We start from the raw sequence: 18,567 nt of genomic DNA, 5'->3' as shown, positions 1-18,567 counted from the left end.
TCTTCTTTCCCTACTTTCTTTTTCTTTTCCTTGATCTCACTGCTGTTTCATTTTACGCACCTACTGTTCTTCTTCTATATTCTATCTGATTTTACTAGATGTTTTTTTTTTATATCTCTCTTTCTCTCCTTTTTCTTGCTTTTCTTTTCGATATTTTATTTTGTTATATTTTTCTCATGTTCAATTTCCTTTCAGTTCATGTTTTTTTTCCCTCATCCTTCCATTCCATCTCTTTTACTCTCTTTCTCATTTTTATTTCGTGTCATATTTGTCTTCCTTTATTTTCCATTCCCCGTCTTTTTTTTTTGTACTTCATCTTTCCTCTTTTTCCGTCTTTCTCCGTTTTCTCATTTTCTCATATTTTCTTGTTTTATCCACTTTTCTTTTTCTTATTTTCTTTCTCTTTGAATTGCATCCGTCCTTTCCTATTATCTTCCTGTCTTATATGTTCTAGCTCTTCCTTCTTCTCTTCCTTTTCTCCTTCCTTCGTTCCTTCTTTTAGCTTATTCTTTTTTCTATATATTCATCACTAGGTCTGTCTATTTGTCCATTTCTTCTTCTTCCTATTTCTACTTTTTTTTCTTATTTCCTCTTTCCCCTTCCTTCTCTTTATCCCTCTTCTGTTCTTTCTTCTTTTTACATGTTCTTTTTCTCCGCCTTCTTCCCCTATTCTTACGTTTTCCGCCTTCTCTTTCCTCTTCTTTGTCCCTCCCTCCCTCCGTCCCTGTCCCTGTTTGTCTCCATTTCTGTTTCTTCTTGTTTTTCCTCTCCCTCCTTTTCTCACCTTGTATCCTTATCTCTTCTTTCGTTTCTCTCTCTCTCTCTCTCTCTCTCTCTCTCTCTCTCTCTCTCTCTCTCTCTCTCTCTCTCTCTCTCTCTCTCTCTCTCTCTCTCTCTCTCTTTCTTCCTGTCTTTTCCTCCTTATCTTTTCTAATCTTCCCCTTCCTTTTTTCTCCCCTTCCCTCCCCACTGTCTCCTCTTCCTTCCTTCCTCTCCCTTTTCTTCCCTTCCCTTCACTTCCCTTCCCTTCAATTCCCTTCTTGTCCCTTCTCATCATCACCCTTACTTCTCATCCCTACCCTCCCTCTCTTCTCTTCCCCTTATCCTCTCCCCCATTTTTATCTTTTCCCCGGAGTCCATCTTTCCCTCCCTCCCTTCTTTCTCTTTCCTTCCTCCTCCTACTTCCATTCCCTTTCCATCTGCCTCCCCCCCCCCCCCTTTCATTCCTTTTCCCTCCCTCTCCCCTCCCTTCTCTTCCCCTTATTCTCTCCCTCCTTCCTTTTTCCCATAGCTCATCCCTCTCTTCCACCCCTCCCCCCCCTTCCCCCCTGCAGCTGGTCACGATTCTGGTCAGATCCGTAACTTGGGGACACGGAGGAAAAAATTGTCCCCGTAAAAGTTTCCCCGATAATAAATAAAGTTTTACACACATTTTTCACTCTTTGCCGCGGGACGAGAAGGAAGAAGACAAGGAGGAGGAGTAGGAGGAGGATGAGAAAGTGACAGAAAGAGAGGAAGCGAGAGAGGAGGAGAAGGAGGAGGAGGAGGAGGAAGGGAAAAAGAAAACGAGATGAAAAAAACAACGAGATGGAGGAGGAGGAGGAGGAGGAGAAAAAGAAAGTGGAATTGAATAAGATGGAGAAGGAGAAAGTGACAAGAAAGAGAGAAAGCGAGAGGAGGAGGAGGAAGAAGAAGAAGAAGAAGATGAAGAACAAGAACAAGAACAAGAACAACAACAAGAGGGTGGAGGAGGAAGTGACAGAGAGAGAGAGAGAGAGAGAGAGAGAGAGAGAGAGAGAGAGAGAGAGAGAGAGAGAAATCGAATGCACGAACAAGTAATATATAGTCCCTTTCTCCATATATTTTACCCCATATCAGTCTTTCCTTTCTCTGTAGGCATTTAAAGGTAGTCATTGGATTTACATACGTGTCCTGAAGGGAAGGGAAAGGGGATTAAATGGAACTGTAAGGTATGGGAAGGTGGAATAGTGGAAGTGTACAGGTTGACAGGTGATTAGTGTTGATTACAGGTGAGGTTGAGTCGATGGAAGAACAGGTATTGAACGGATGATGTGGATAGGAAGAGGTAAGGAGGGAAGAAGGAAACGAGGGAGGGAAGGAAGGAGATAGTGGAAAATAGAGGAAAGTGTAAGGAAGAAGAGGAAGGAACGATGAGGATATAGAACAAGTGGAGACATGATATACTGGAAATAAAAACAAAAAAATAGAAAGACATTGAAAAAAAACGAAAGCAAGAACGAAGCAAGGAAACGTGCAATAAAGATAGAAAGTAAAGTAAAGAAACAAAGACAAACAGAAAGAAAGAAAAAGTAAAGAAACAAATATAAACAGAGACAAAAGGAAAACTAGAACCCAAGGTGGTAAGAGTATTAGAGGTAAGGAAGCAAGGACGAAGTGAAGAAGGGAGGAAGAGAAATTGACTGATAGGGAAAATTGAATGGGAATAGAGGAGTTAAGGGTGAGGACTCGTGAATGGGGAGTAAACGGGTAGGGAAGTTAAGCATGAGTCTGGAAAATAGGTAGGGAAATGTATGGGAGGTAGAGAAGTAGAGGAAGGAAGACTAGGTGTAGATAAGAGATAGTGGAACATGTATACTGGGTAGAAGAGTGATTACTGAGTGTTATGAAGAGGTAGAAACACGTGTAGATAAGAGGGAAAGATATGAGTTGGGAGAGGGTGCAAGGAAGACTACTGAAATAATGATTCGAGTGATGATATTGATAGGAATACAAAGAAAAAGAAGGTATGAAGAGAGAGGGGTAGGGAGGTAGAGTAGGAGGAAGAGAAGATACCATTCACATTCACACAAGAAATGGCGGTGTCTATTAGGGCCAAGAGGATCAGATGGTTGTTAAGACTGATTAAAGAAAGGAGAACATCGGCAACTATATTAATCGAGTTCAAAGATGATTATACCTTCACGAACCCTCACAGTGTCATAATAAGAAGGTATATGTATAGGTATATGTATTCTTTAAGGTGTGTGAATATATGTAAAGAGTGTAAGATATGTAATACGTGTGTTAAGATACTTGCTGGTGTCCGCTATTGTTAGGTAAGGCATTTCAGGCATTCAGGAGCAGTAAGTAGCGGGCTTTTTTTATTTCATTATTTTCTTCATTATTCTCCTCTGCTGTAAAAAAAAATCATAGTGAGGTAGAGACAGGTACAGTGATTAGCGGACAGGTGTGGCGGAGATGCATTAGCGGAGGTCGTGTGTGAAGGGACAGGTGTTACCGCTCAGGTGGGACGGTCCGTATACCTGTCTCGCGATGTGTCTGTCTGTTATTACCTCCATACGAACTTGAGACAGGTATTTTTTGGTCGTAATGAGAGAAAAATATAGAAAGTTTCCTAAATCATTGTAGTTTCTCTCTCTCTCTCTCTCTCTCTCTCTCTCTCTCTCTCTCTCTCTCTCTCTCTCTCTCTCTCTCTCTCTCTCTCTCTCTCTCTCTCTCTCTCTCTCTCTCTCTCTCTCTCTCTCTCTCTCTAAACACACTCTCAGACCCGAACTGTTTCCCCTCAAACGTGTCTCCCCTTAAGATGACAACTCCCATTTTCTTTCAACTTGGCAACTTGATTAAATTTTCTGCGAGTTCCTTCCTTCCTTTATGACCCTCTCCGTCTTCTCCTCCTCCTCCTCCTCCTCCTCCTCCTCCTCCTCTTTGCTCCTTATCTTGTTTCTTCTTTCCCTTGACTCTCCTTTATTTTTTTTCTCCTTCGCTTTGTCTTCTCATTCTCGTCTTTATTGTTGCTTTATTTCTTCATTCCTTTTTCTCTTGTCTCTCCTTTACTCTCTTGACTCAGTATTATCCACTTCATCTCTTCTCTCTCTCTCTCTCTCTCTCTCTCTCTCTCTCTCTCTCTCTCTCTCTCTCTCTCTCTCTCTCTCTCTCTCTCTCTCTCTCTCTCTCTCTCTCTCGTTTCTCTTATCTTTAATTGGTTTCTTCCTTTCCTTTATTTTTTTTCAGCATCGGCCTCACCTTTTCCTCCGTTTATATTATTTCCTCCTCTTCTTAATCTTCTTCTCTCTTTTTTTTCTTTTCTTTAATTTGTTTTTTCATTTACTTTTTTTACTATATTTTCCACTAGCATCATTTTCACATTTTTTTTCCTCCTTCGCTTCTATTATTTCCTCATTGTCTTTTTTTCCCTCCTCCTTAGACCTCCCATTTCTTTTCCTGTTTTTCATTTTTTCTTGTTTTCTTCATTTTCCTTTCCTCCAAATAGCCAGCTTGTCACTCCTTCTCTTTCTCATTGTCCCTTCCGGCTTCTCCTCCTCCTCCTCCTCTTCGTTTTCTTCCTTTTCCAACTACAAATTTAGCAAGGACATGGGCGAGAATGAGTTTACTGACTGAGTAGCAAATGAGTGGAACAGTCTTGGCAGTCATGTTGTGAGTGCCAATACGATAGATACATTGAAGAAAAGTTAGATAGATTTATGGATAGGGAAGATAAGTGGGGTAAGATTTACACGGTTCTTGCAGACTCCAAATGTTCCAATATAGGATAGGGTAGGTTAGATAGGTAGATAGTTTAGATAATTTCGTAGATAGGAAGGATAGATGGCGTTAAGTTTTATGGCTCCTTATGTTCCCCCACTATGACAGATGATGTTCCAATAGGGTATGGTAGGTTAGATAAGTAAATAGTTTAGATAATTTCGTAGATAGGGAGGATAGATGGAGTAAGGTTAGCTAATTCCGTAGATAGGAAGGATAGATGGAGTTAAGTTATATGACCCTAGCAGACTCCTTATGTTCTCCCTCCTCTTCTTCTTCCTCCTCCTCCTTCATCTCCTTCATCTCGTCCTCTGTCAATATTCTGCGTCGTAATTCCTCGGAGGCTGTGCGGAGCGAAACATTAAAACTCGTGCCGTGTTTGTCCTCAGCGCGGCCTGTCCCGTGTGTTTGTCTGTTGTCCTCCCCCTGTTGACTCAAGGGGGGGGAGGGGGAGGGGGAGGAAGAGGAAGAGGAAGAGGAAAGTTAAAAATGAATGTTATACAAGGACAAGAGTGAAATGATTAGAGAAAGGACGAGAAGGAAGGATGATGATGATGAGGAGGAGGAGGCGGAGGAGTAGTAGTAGTAGTAGGAGGAGGAGGAGGAAAGTTAAAAATGGATGTTATACTAGACAAGAGTGAAAGTATTAGAGAAAGAACGAGAAGGAAGAATAAGGAGGAGGAGGAAGAGGAGGAGGAAAGTTAAAAATGGCTGTTATAGAAGGACAAATGTGAAAGGATTAGAGAAAGGACGAGAATGAAGGATAAAGAAGAGGAAGGGTAGGAAAAGAAAGAAGTGTTTGTTTTTGTTTGTTGTTGTTTTCATCTTCCTCTTTTCACCCATACATTTTCACCCATACGTTTCCACCTATACATTTCCATCCATGCATTTCCACCCATACATTTCCACCCATACATTTCCACCCATACATTTCCACCCATACATTTCCACCCATACATTTCCACCCATACATTTCCACCCGTACTTTTCCGTTCATCCCTTTCTACCCATACCTTTCCCCCTTCCCTTTTCTTCACTACCACGACCATCATCTTTGCCTCCACTATCTAATTCTCTCTCTTATATTCCTCCTCCTCCTCCCTCTCCACCTCCACCTTCTCCACCTCTTCTTCCGCTACCTTCCCCTCTTCCTCCATCACCACCACATCCACTTCAACCTCCACCACCTTCTATAACACTACTACAACCACTGCGCACTATACCTCTTCCTCCTCCTCCTCCTCCTCCTCCTCCTCCTCCCCCCTTAATGTAGTAGCCTCGCCTCCCCGGTGTATTTTTTTTCCGAGGGGGGACCAAAGCGAATGCTCCCTTGGCTCAGATTAGCCGAAGCATCTTAAGAGGCCGCCCTTAGGAGCACGGCGGCTAATTTCCATTATTAATGAGGGCCTAATGGTCGACCTCTGGGTGGCGCGTGTGGAAGGGGGCGGAGGATCGAGGGAGGGAGGAGGGAAGGGGGTTGTAGGAAGACGAGAAAGAAGAGAAAACAGGAAGAAAGAGGGGGTGGATTAAAAGACGGGGAAGAGGAGAAGTGGTGATGAGGAAGAAAATGAGAACAGGGAGGTACGAAGGAGGGTTGAAAGGGTATGAGGAGGAATAAGAGGAAAGAGGAGGGTGCTGGAGAGAGGATGTGGAAAGAGGAAAAAGAAGGGAAAACAGGAAGAAAGAAGAGGTGGATTAAAAGACGGGAAGTGGTGATGAGGAAGAAAATGAGAAGAGGAAGGTACGAAGGAGGGTTTGAGGAGGAATAAGAGGAAAGAGGAGGGTGCTGGAGGGAGGATGTGGAAAGACGAGAAGGAAGGGAAAACAGGAAGAAAGAAGAGGTGGATTAAAAGACGCGGAAAAGGAGGAGTTGAGACGGGGAAGAAAAGTAAGGAATGGGTGTTTTTAGGGTGGAAGAAATGAGGAGGGATGAGAGGAAGAGGGGGAAATAGCTGCGCAAAGTGGAAGAAAAGAAGGAAAAGGTCAGGAAGAAAAAGGCGGGGGATTAAACACCGTGGAAAAGGACATTTGGGGATTGGTAAGGAAAAAAAGCGAGGTAAGAAGGAGGGTGCTGGAGATGAGAAGGAAGGGGGGATGTGGAAGGAGGCGAAAGAAGGGTAAGTCTTGAAGGAAAAACGGGGTGGATTAAAAGACGTGGAAAAAGAGTTGTGATGAGCAAGTAAATAAGGAAAGGAAGCTGAGAAGAAGTATTAAAAGGGCTTCGGGAGGAATGAGAGGGAGAGGAAGGAGGGAGAGGATGTGGAAGGAGGAGGAAGAAATGAAAACTGGAAAAAATAGGCGAGTGGGTTAAGAGACATGGAAAAGGAGAATATGGGATGAGGAAGAAAATAAGGAAAGGATGGTTTTGAAGTGAAGGAGACATGAGGAAATGGGGGGAGGGAGAATAAATGTGAAAGGAAAGAAAGAAAAAGGTGGACAAGAATACGGCCAAAAGAAGAGGGTTGAGGATATGAGGAATGAGAGGAAGGAGGAGGTGGAAGGGGGAATGTGGAAGGAAAGAAGGGGAAAGCAGAAAAAAAGAAGAGATGGAGAAGCAGGAATGGCGAAGGGAAAAAAAGGAGAGGGAGGTAAGAGGGAAAGTATAGAATATGAGAAGGAATTTGAGAAAAGGGAAGGATGTTGAGGTAGCGGAAGAAAGAGAGGAAACGGAAGAAGAAAGGATAAGTAAGGAGATGGGGAGGGAAGGCTGGTAGTGAGAAATGGGAGAGAGGAAAAAAGTTTTGATAGGAAGAATTCGGAAGCTAAGAAAAGGACAGATAAAGAGGGAAAGAGAGGTAAGGTGTGAAAGGGCGAAGAATATGAAGATGATGATGGCGTAGACGAGGAGTGAGAATAGATGTGAAGGGGAAGAGAAGGAAGAGAAAAAAGACGGAAAAAAAAGAAAGAAAAAGAGAAGGGGAGATGGAAAATTAGATAAAAAAAAAGAAAGAAAAAGAGAAAGGGAGATGGAAAATTAGATAAAAAAAAGAAAGGAAAAAAGAAAGGGAGATGGAAAATTAGATCAAAGAAAAACGAGGAAAAAAGAAAGAAAAGAGAAAGATGGAAAATTTGATCAAAACAAAAAAAAAGAGGAAAAAAGAGAAAGAAAAGAGAATGATGGAAAATTAGATTAAAACAAACAAACAAAAGACGAGAGACTGGAGGAAAACAGAGAATAGGAAGGAAATGCTCGAACAAATAAAATAAGAAAAAAAAAGAATGGACTCAAGAAAGAAGAGGAAGGGAACAGACCAACAAAAAACGAGTGAACGGAAAAACAAACAACAAAAAAAGGAGAAAGGGAATAAACAAAGATAAAAAGAAGGGGGAAAGGAGGAAGATGGAAGGGTAGAGATAGGGAAAGTAGGCTTAAGATAATGGGAGGGAGAAAATAGGAGGAAGGGAGCTTTTGAGAGGGACAAATGGGGAGGGATTGAGGGAAATGGGATAAAGGGGGCTGACGGGAGAGGTATGGATATGAGAGAGAGAGAGAGAGAGAGAGAGAGAGAGAGAGAGAGAGAGAAGAATAAAAGAAAGAAAGAAAGAAAGAAAGAAAGAAAGAAAAAGAAAGAGAAAGAAAGAAAGAAAAAGAAAAGGAGAAAAAGAAAAAAAGAAAAAAAAGGAAAAAAGAAAAGAGTTGGAGATAAGAGAGAAAAGAAAGAAAGAAAAAGAAAGAAAAAAGAAAAAGAAAGAAAGGAAGGAATGAAAGAAAAACAAAAAACAGAAAAAAACAGAGAGAGAGAGAGAAGGTATAATTAGGGAAGGGAAAGGAGGGGTTCAAAAGGGCGTTATATGGGAAGGATTGAAGAAAATGGAATTAGGAAGGAAGGCGGGCGGAGAGAGGGGGGTAATTAGGGGTGAGGGGGGGGAGGGGGGAGGTGAGAGGCTGCGAGACGAGACAAAGGAACGCACAAAGGAACGCACAAAGGAGGAACGCTTAACACTCCTCATTGCATATATTATTGTCTCCCTTCCTCCTGCTTTCCCTGCTTCTGCTTCTCCTTCTAATGCTTCCTCTCTCTCTCTCCCCTTCTCTCCTCTTCACTGGGTTTTCATTCTCTCTCTCTCTCTCTCTCTCTCTCTCTCTCTTCCCTTTCACTTCTTTCCTTGGTTCTATTTTCTCCCTCTTTCTCTCTTTATCTCCCTCTCCTTCCTTCTTTTTTTCCTTTTCTCTCTCTCCCCTTTCTCCTTTTCACTGGGTTTTATTCTCTCCATCTCCTTTCCTTCCCTTATTCCCTCTCTTTCCCTTTCCCTCCTCTTTACTTCTTTTTTTGCCCCTTCCTTCTTCCACCTTCTTCTCTACCTCCATATTTTAGTCGAAGTTTCTCATTCTCCTTCTTTCCCTTTCTTTTACTTCCTATGTGATCTTCTTTTCCTTCTCTTCCTATTTCAGTCTCTCCTCTTTCCTTCCCTCCTCCTCTATTCCCTTCTCTTCCTACCTGTCACGTTCTCCTTCTGGTCTCCTACTTCAATCTGTTCCTTCCCCTCTGCTTTTTGTTTTTCTCTCCCCTCCCTTGCTTTCTCTTCTCTTCCTTTCCCTCCTGTGTTTTCTTCCTTCCTTTTTCTTTTCTCCTCTTCAGTATTTTCTTCGTATTTCGCCTTTTATGCTTTTTTTTATTTTCCTTTCTTCTTTTTCCTTTCCTTCGTTCTTTCCTTTCTCTTGTTATTTGTTTTCTTTCTTACTTCATCCGTTCTCTCTTCTTTTTGAGTCCCTTTCTTCTTCCTTTCCTTTCTCTTCGTTCTGTTCTCCCCTTCTTCTGCTTCTTATCTTTTCTCTCTCATTACTTCCTTCTCGTAACTCCTTCTTCTTCCTTCTTTTCTTCCCTTCTTCCTCCCTGCCTTCCTTCACTCCTTCTTTCCTTCCTTCTTCAGCTTCTTCTTCCTCCATCTCCCTGCTTGTTTCCTACATTCTCTTCCCTTCCTTCTGGTGATTTCTTCTTCTTCCTTCTGTCCTTCCCTTCTCCCTTCCTTCCTTTTCTTCCTCTCCTTCCTTTCCTCCTTCAGTTTCTTGTCTCCTTCTCTCTTTGATTGCTTCCTCCATCTTTCTTTCCTTCCTTTTGTTTTGTCCTTCTTCTTTTTTCTTTTCCTTCCTCTTACTTCTGTTCTCCCCTTCTTCCTTTGTTACTTCCTTCGTCTTCTTGTCCTGTTATCTCCTTCCCTTCCTTCTGCCGCCCTCTTCTTGTCCCTTTTCTTCTCCCTTCTTCCTTCCTTCCTTCTTCGGGTCTCGGCGGCCTAAGCACCCTCTCCTTATGCTAATCTCCCTCACCCTTGTACGCCTGTCTCCTTCCCTTAATATACGGTCCACTAGTCTCTCTCTCTCTCTCTCTCTCTCTCTCTCTCTCTCTCTCTCTCTCGCTCTCGTGCTAGGCTAATTTCTATGTACCCCTACGTCTCCATTTTTCCTCCTCTTCTTCTTCCTCCTCCTCCTCCTCCTCCTCCTCCTCCTCCTCCTCCTCCTCCTCCTCTTAATGCCGTTAATGTCTGGCGTAATCAGCCCCTCATCAGCCCCCGAAGACCAGCACAGTACACGGCTGACATCATTTATTCTGCCTCCCTCCACACTCCTCCTCCTCCTCCTCCCCCCTTGCCCCATCCCAAAAGTCCCACCCCTTATCTCCCCCCCTCCCTCGTTCTTCCAGCTCCTCTTTTTTTTTCCCGCTCCTTCCCTTCTACCATCCCGGAGAGACACCATTATTTTTTTTTTTACCTTACCTTTCCTCTTCTTTCCATGTCTTTCCACTTCTTTGTTCCTTTTCCCACCTTTCTCCTCTTTTTCTCCATATTCTTTTCCCAGTTATGTTGTTTGTTTCGGCTTGGGAGAGCAGGATTTGACTCTTTTCTCTTTCTTTCCACTCCTTGTTTTTCTGATACTTTTCTCTCCTTTCTTCTCCTTTCCATGCTGTCTCGTTCTTTATTTTCCTCCCATTTCCCTTTTTCCTTATTCCGCTGTTTGGTTTGACAAGGTAAATCACGAGTCTCCTTTTTTCAATCTTCCCTCTTCTCATTTTCCATGCCCCGTTTATCTTCTTTTCCTCTTCTCCCTTCTCTCTCTCCACGACAGGGTTCTCTTTCTTGTTTACCCATATTTTTGTGTGTGTTGCTGGAATTGGCAGAGGAGAGACGCATGAGACGAGAGGGGAATAGGGAAAGGGGAAGAGCTGTATTTCCTTTTTGAATCGTTTGTCAATGCTGTAATGGGGATGCTAGAGGAAGGGAGAGAGTGAGGGAACGAGGGAAACGGGAGGCTGGGAACTGCTGGGCGGGGCATTAAGGGATTGAAGGCGGAAACGATGACGGGGATGGTGAAAGGGACGAATTGAGGGCACTTGGGGATTAGCGGGTAAAACATGTGAGGGGCGTGACGGGTGGGGAAGCAGGATGAATATTATGCTGATGATTAGCACGGAAATGTAGGCAGCCAGGTGGGGGGATCAGGCACTGGGTGAGGGGACAGGTAAGCCGGGTATTGGTGCCAACTCCCGGGTGATTAGCGGGCCATGAATGAGTGAAGGGAAGGGACACACACACACACACACACACACACACACACACACACACACACACACACACACACACACACACACACACACACACACACACACACACACACACACACTGATTGACTAGGGGAACTCCTTATGCTTTGGAAGTCAAATTTTTGCCATTGCCTTCATTTTTTGGTATGGAAGAAAAAGGGAAGAATATAAGAATCAGCGGGAACTTGGAATTGTTGTTGGGTTGAATGGAGGACTTACTTAAGTTTTTGGTAATCAACTTTTTTATACTTCCGTTATTCTTTTGTATATTCATAAGAAATGGGAAGTTTTGTTAGTCGACTTTTTTATACTCCTATTATTCTTTTGTATATTCGTAAGACATGGGAAGGACTGAGGAAAGAAGAATTAAACTGGAGCTGAATTAAATATGTGCCTTGAGGGAATTCGTGAGTGTGAAGAAAGTAAATATTGAGAAAGAAACGTGAGCCTGAAAAGATGTGGACTTGAAAGCTCTGAATGTTGGAACGACACAAACGTAAAATATCTAAACAAAGAAATATTTACCCATGCACAACGGAGGTACAAACTGTGCGGGGAAGTTGAAGAAGAGAGAAATATGCAGACACACACGTACAGAATAATGACTAAAAGAATAGAAGTCTGAAGGGAACGAAAGAAGGAATACGAGGAATAAGAGAAAAACAGTCGTGAATTTTTGCTTCCGGAAAGAGTGTAGAGGAGAGAGAGGGAGAGGGAGAGGGAGAGAAGAAAGGCAGGTAAAGAAAGGGAGGAAAAGAAGGGGTATTTGTGTATTTTTTTATTCATCCCACCTTGTATAACTCTGGGATTGTTTTCTTTTGCAGCTGTGAGCGATATCTTCCTTTCTCTCTCTCTCTCTCTCTCTCTCTCTCTCTCTCTCTCTCTCTCTCTCTCTCTCTCTCTCTCTCTCTCTCTCTCTCTCTCTCTCTCTCTCTCTCTCTCTCTCTCTCTCTCTCTCTCTCTCTCTCTCTCTCTCTCTCTCTCTCTCTCTCTCTCTCTCTCTCTCTCTCTCTCTCTCTCTCTCTCAGCATTACTTCCATATCTCTAGCAACAACGTAAACATTAATCTAAGCCTATGAAAAGCAAGACTCATTAAACGTTAAACAGTGGCGGGTACAAAAAGCCACGACACACAGATTTTAACTTGTGATAGAAGGAAAATAGAAATGAAAGACTAACCACGGCATTGAAGGGGATGGAGAAGGCAAGAGTGTAAGCAGTTTAGGGTCGCCGGCGAAACATCGGGAACTGTGTAAAAAAAAAAAAAAAAAAAAACGGCGAGAGAAAAGCGATTACAGAGAACACGACGACGGTGAGAGAAAAAACGTAAAATGATGCAAAACACACTCGGTTAATAATTCCATGTTAAAGAAGATACACAGAGAGAGAGAGAGAGAGAGAGAGAGAGAGAGAGAGAGAGAGAGAGAGAGACAAAATTACATACATACATTCATACATACATACAGACAGACAGACAGATAGACAGACAGACAGACAGACAGACAGACAGGTACACAAACAAACAGGTAAAAACAGGCATTCATACAGATAAACTTTCAAACACAAACAGACAGACAGACATTCAGAGAGAGAGAGATTAATTAAGATAGGTTTGCTCAGCCCCCGCAGGCCGCCTCGTCGCCGGGTGCAGCAGGTGAGCATCGCGGCCTCCTCAGGTGAGCGTGGCCGCGCGCCGCTAATTAAGTTGGCCAGGTGTGCCGCGGCGCTAATACACCTGATTGACTGCCAGGCTCAGAGGGATAGAGCTGGTCTTGTGATTGTAGTAGTGGCAATTGTGGTGCTGGTGGTAGTGGTGGTGGTGGTAGTGGTGGTGGTGGTGGTAATAGTCGTGGTAGGGGTGGGGGTAGTGGTGGGGGTACTATTATGTTGATGTTTGAAGTGGTGGGGATAGTTATGGGTGTCGAGTAGTGGTAGTAGTAGTCGTAAAAGTAGTAGTAGTAGTAGTAGTAGGAGGAGGAGGAGGAGGAGGAGTTGGAGGAGGAGAAGGAATAGTAGTAGTAAAGTGAAAATAATAATAATAATAATAATAATAATAATAATAATAATAATAATACGTAATAATAAAAATATAATAATAATAATCACAATACCTCGAGGCCGTGAAATATCCCTTGCATAATATTTTCCTATAATCATCCGAGCGAAAAAAATATTCAACTAATTATCTGAACTGATACAAGATTATTCAAATATTTTTTTAAGTCATCCTGTTACGGTGACGCTGATTAAGTAAGGATGTTAGTGAATAAATACATAAATGAATAAATATGTGAATGATAATTAAGCAAATCCATAAAACATCAATAAATACATTTCTAGACATATTGGTTGTGAATCGGCAGTATTCTAACCTTTCGCTTTTCTTTTCTTTTTTTTACAACAAAGGAGACAGCTCAAGGCATAAAAAAAGGAAACTAATAAAAAAAAGCCCGCTACTCGCTGCCCCTATAAAAAATCCAAGGAGGTGGCCGAAAGAGCGGTTAATTTCGGGAGGAGAGGTGTCCTGATGCGTGAACCTTATTTACAGACGTTAGTTATGACTCCCTCTTCCTACTTGAAAAACCCACGACAGTTTTTATTTTTTCTCGTCTTGGTTTATTTCCGCGTAATTCACTTCCACTTACTGTTTTCTTGTCTTATTCCGCTGTCATTTTGCCTTCTTGCGATCAGTCATCTTTTGTTTTAGCTGTTTCGTGCATTGCTTTCTCAATAGTCATTCTTTCGTTTGTTATATTTACCTTTCCTTTCATGTCTTTTATTTTCTACCGTTCCTCCGTGTGACTGAAGTTATCATGATGTATCTCTAACAAACCACAGCTAGTTTCACCTCACATTAATTTTTACTAACCGAGAACTTGAACGTGGTCGATGTATACGTAAACATTAACTCGTAAAAGTGGTTCATTGAAAGGTCGCAAGGGACGGGGTGCAGAATTCTAGTGTTGTGGGAACTGACCTCAAGGGAAGGGGCTGCTAGGAATGAATGAAAGGAATAGTCTGCTGCGGTATGTAACATAGGGGTAAGTGTGATGTTACCTGGCCACGTCCCTTTAATGAGACAGGTAACACGAACCTCTTCCACGGTATTGCAGGTATTGTGTGCTACGGAAATGGCGAAAAGGTTAAGAGGAGAGATGAAAGATGAGCATGTGACATAGTAAGGAGGGCGACGCATGAGTGTGTTGCAGGCAAAAAAAAAAAAAGGTAAGATGAGAAGAGATGATACAGAAAGGAAAACAAAATAAGGAATGAAGGATGAGCAAGTGGTACAGAAAGGAGAGAAAAATGGGAGATGAGTTGTTGCTAACGATGTGTGTGTGTGTGTGTGTGTGTGTGTGTGTGTGTGTGTGTGTGTGTGTGTGTGTGTGTGTGTGTTGAAGTGTTGCGTGTGCTCAGACGAAAGTAAAGTTGATCGTTACGTTAGACTGCTTACTTTACTCTTCTTTTTTTTCTTTTCTCTGTTCTTTTTTTTATAGGTTTAAATTCATACTGATGTTCTAATGGAAGTAGTTATTTGTTATGTTAAGACCGCGCTCCTTTCTTCCTCTTTTTCATATTTTTATTATTGAATTCACTTTTATTTATCCCTTCACTAGCATACTCATTTTTCATTATTGTTTTTTTTTTATCTTATGTTCATGCCGGTTATTCTCCACCCTTCCCGCTGTCATTTTACCTTCTTGCGATCATTCATCTTTTGTTTTAGCTGGTTTTTGCATTGCTTTCTCAATATTTATTCTTTCGTTTGTTGTATTTACCTTTCCTTTCAATTATTTTATTTTCTACCGTTCCTCCGTGTGACTAAAGTTATCATGAAGTATCTCTTAACAAATCACAGGTAGGTTCGCCTCACTTAAATTCTACGGTGTTTGATTTCCTTTTTTCACTATGTTCATCGTACACCGTGAACTCTTACATATGTCACATTTATTTGGCATGTATTTTTCCCTCTTTCATCTCTTGTTTTCCTGACGTTTTCCTCTTCAATATGTATCAAGTTCTCCTCTTTTCAATTTCTTCCTCCATTCATTTCTTTTATTAGTATATTTTCTACTTTTTTTTTTGCATGTTTTCGTTTCTCTCCTCCATTTCTGTTTTGCTAATTATCTTTTTAATTTAATAACGTGTTCTCAATCTTCCCTAATTTCCCTTCCCTGCGTTACGTTTTTCCGCCGTGTCATTGTGTTTCCATTGCACTTTTCGCCTTTCTTTTTTCCCCTCCCCGCCCCAACACGCGTATCACTGTTAAATCTCTCGCCCATTGTTCAGCGCGTTTTCCGTCGGTCTGTTTCCCTCACACATCACAACCTGTTTTTCGTTCTTATTTAACTTGCTCTCATCCTCCTATTTATTCTTGCCTTGTTTTCGTGATATTCTTTCCTCCATCTTTGTTGTTCACCCCATCTCGCCCGGGATTTTCTTTCGTTCTCCTTTGTTTAATTTCCTTTTATTCTATTTATCCTTCCCTCCCCTTTTGCTCCTCAACACTATTTTGCTTTTCCATTGTCTTTTGTTGCTAATCCTGTTTTCACTCCCGTCCTCCCCCGTCGTGTTTTGTATCTCCTTTATATGTATTATTTTTTGTCTCCTATTTGCATAACATTATTCTCGTCAGTCTGTTTGTTTGTCATGGCGTTAGCGTAATTCTATTTTCCTTCATTTTTAAGTTTTGTTTAATGCTCTTATTTTCGCGGTCTTTTGTTCATCCTCTTTTTCCCATCAGTGTGTTTTGTTATCTGTCATGTTTTCTTTCTTCTTTTCCATTAGCTCATATTACGTTCTTTCTTTTCCTTTCGTCGGGTTTTCCTTATCTTGCTTATCTTTTATCCCTCCTCATGTTCAGTCTCTTCTATTATCTTTTCACTTTTGTTTTTCATTTCTCCGCTTGTCCTTCCTCTTTTTATCTTCCTTACTCCTTTCCTCCCTCTTCCATGTTCATACTAATCTATCAACCCTCCTTTTTCTCCTCTCTGTCTCACTTGCTCATGCTTCATCCCTTATTTTGTTTTCCTTTCTGTATCATCTCTTCTCCTCTTGCCTTTTTTTTTTGCCTGTAACACACTCATCCGTCGCTCTCCTTACTGTGTCACTTGCTCATCTTTCATCTCTTAACCTTTTTCTCCATCTCCGTAGCACACAAACTTTCCCTCTGAGTCTGCTTTTCCTGAATTCACACCCTGATTTCCGGTTGTCCCTTTCACATTTTTTCCCGTCCCTCTCCTGTGTCCCTCTCTCTCTGTTTTCCCCTCCCTTAAACTGTTTCCTGTACCATTCACTCGTGTTTTCCCATTTTTTCCCGTCCTTTTCCTGTGTTCCTCTCTGTTTTCCCATCCCTTAAACTGTTTCCTGTACCTTTCACTCGTGTTTTCCCATTTTTTCCCGTCCTTTTCCTGTGTTCCTCTCTGTTTTCCCATCCCTTAAACTGTTTCCTGTACCTTTCACTCGTGTTTTCCCATTTTTTCCCGTCCTTTTCCTGTGTTCCTCTCTGTTTTCCCCTTCCTTTAACTGTTTCCTGTACCTTTCACTCTTGTTTTCCCGTTTCCTCCGTGTGCCTTTCATTCACTTTCCCCGTCCTTTTCCCGTGTTCTTTTCTCTCCAATTTCCCTTTCCTTTCACTTTGTATTCCCGTTCCTCTCACTGTTTTCCCGTCCTTTTCACGTGCCCTTCTTTATTGGGTTTATCCGTCACACAGCCGGGCTTGGGGAGACTGCTTTAAATAGTTGATAATCTGCAAGGAGGAGGAGGAGGAGGAGGAGGACGAGCGGGAGGGTGTTGTTTTGTTTTTTGTTGTTGTTGTTGGTGGTGGTGGTGGTGATGGAGGCGCAGGAACAGGAAGAGGAGTAGAAGCAGACAGTAGAAGCAGTAGGAGAGGTAGGAGCTTGAGAGGGAGAAATAGAAGCAGAAAACAGACGAAATAAAAGACACACACACACACACACACACACACACACACACACACGTCACAGCGGCCCAGATTACAGACATGCGGTGACTAAGGGTCCATTTCCGTCTCTTCATCGCGTGACCTAAACTTGATATACTGAGGATCAAATGCCAACCCCCCAGCGAGGTTCTTTGGGGGTTGAGGAGTAAGAAGAAAAGGGGAGACTATTGGATTTGAGAGATTACATGGAAGTCGGTGCTAGATCTTGTCCTTCCCTGATCATTACCGACTTTGCCTCCTGGAAAGTGAAAATTGGAACGGAGACTTTCAGGGATTCTTTTTCATTTGTCAGACGAATAATTCTACATGAAAATAACTGAGTAGGAAGATAAAAAGATTGCGTTAGATACTGTTATTCCTTGATTATAGTCCACCTGACATGCAAGAAAATGAACCAGCTATAAATACTATTGCACCCAGCTATCCAGTTCTTCCATTACGAAAGTATAAGCTCGATTCTCGAAGTGATGTGAGCAAACTGCACTAGAATTTGGAGCCTGGCAGCGAGTTTATTCTTCAGGAGTTGAACTTATGATTTTGTAAAGGAATAAACAGTAGGCTGATTGTAAAAGTGTGGTTTACTTTTTAATGTGCAGTTTTTCGTTCCCTTCCTCTGCCTCTTTTTCGCTAATTATCTTCTTAGTTTAATAACATGATCTCAATTTTTCCTCATTTCCTTAACCCTGTAGCTGCGGGGGGTTTCTTAAAGGCCCCTCTAAGCGAATTAATAAGAAAAAGTCATCACTCACGCAAACCATTTCATAATATATATCAACGCATTTGTGATTAGTTTATGCATCATCTATTTTGGGGGGTTTATATCATAGCAAAAATTTGGCCCGTCGCTGGTAAACGGTAAAGCCACAAATTTGGCCCGTCGCTGGTAAACGGTAAAGCCACAAATTTGGCCCGTCGCTGGTAAACGGTAAAACCACAAATTTGGCCCGTCGCTGGTAAACGGTAAAGCCACAAATTTGGCCCGTCGCTGGTAAACGGTAAAGCCACAAATTTGGCCCGTCGCTGGTAAACGGTAAAACCACAAATTTGGCCCGTCGCTGGTAAACGGTAAAGCCACAAATTTGGCCCGTCGCTGGTAAACGGTAAAGCCACAAATTTGGCCCGTCGCTGGTAAACGGTAAAGCCACAAATTTAGCCCGTCGCTGCTACCAGGTTAATTGTGTCATGATTTTTGCAGGTTCATTTTTTATATCGCATTACGTGTAAGAAAGTAAAGACTCGTATCAGATCAGGCGTAGAATTCTCAGTTATTGATCTAATTATTATTCGCTGAAAACAAACGACACAGTAAAAACATTAGTGGATAAATAAATAAGAGATTACAAGGGGGAGTCACGCCTTTCTTCGTGACTAACAACCTTCCACGATGTGATATTAGATTCGACTGCAGAGAAACATCAGATATTCCCGGAGAACAAGTTAATAATGAGGGATAAGGGTCGTATTTTAAAACATTTCGTCGCCCAAGTTCACATATTTGACATGGCTTTCGTAGGAGCTGTAGGCCTTTCCAGGGGTAGTTTT

This window comes from Eriocheir sinensis, chromosome 45 (genome assembly GCF_024679095.1).
Source record: "Eriocheir sinensis breed Jianghai 21 chromosome 45, ASM2467909v1, whole genome shotgun sequence".
In the NCBI taxonomy this organism is placed as follows: Eukaryota; Metazoa; Arthropoda; class Malacostraca; order Decapoda; family Varunidae; genus Eriocheir; species Eriocheir sinensis.
The sequence above is the reverse complement of the archived record's forward strand: the minus strand, read 5'-3'. Positions refer to the sequence as shown.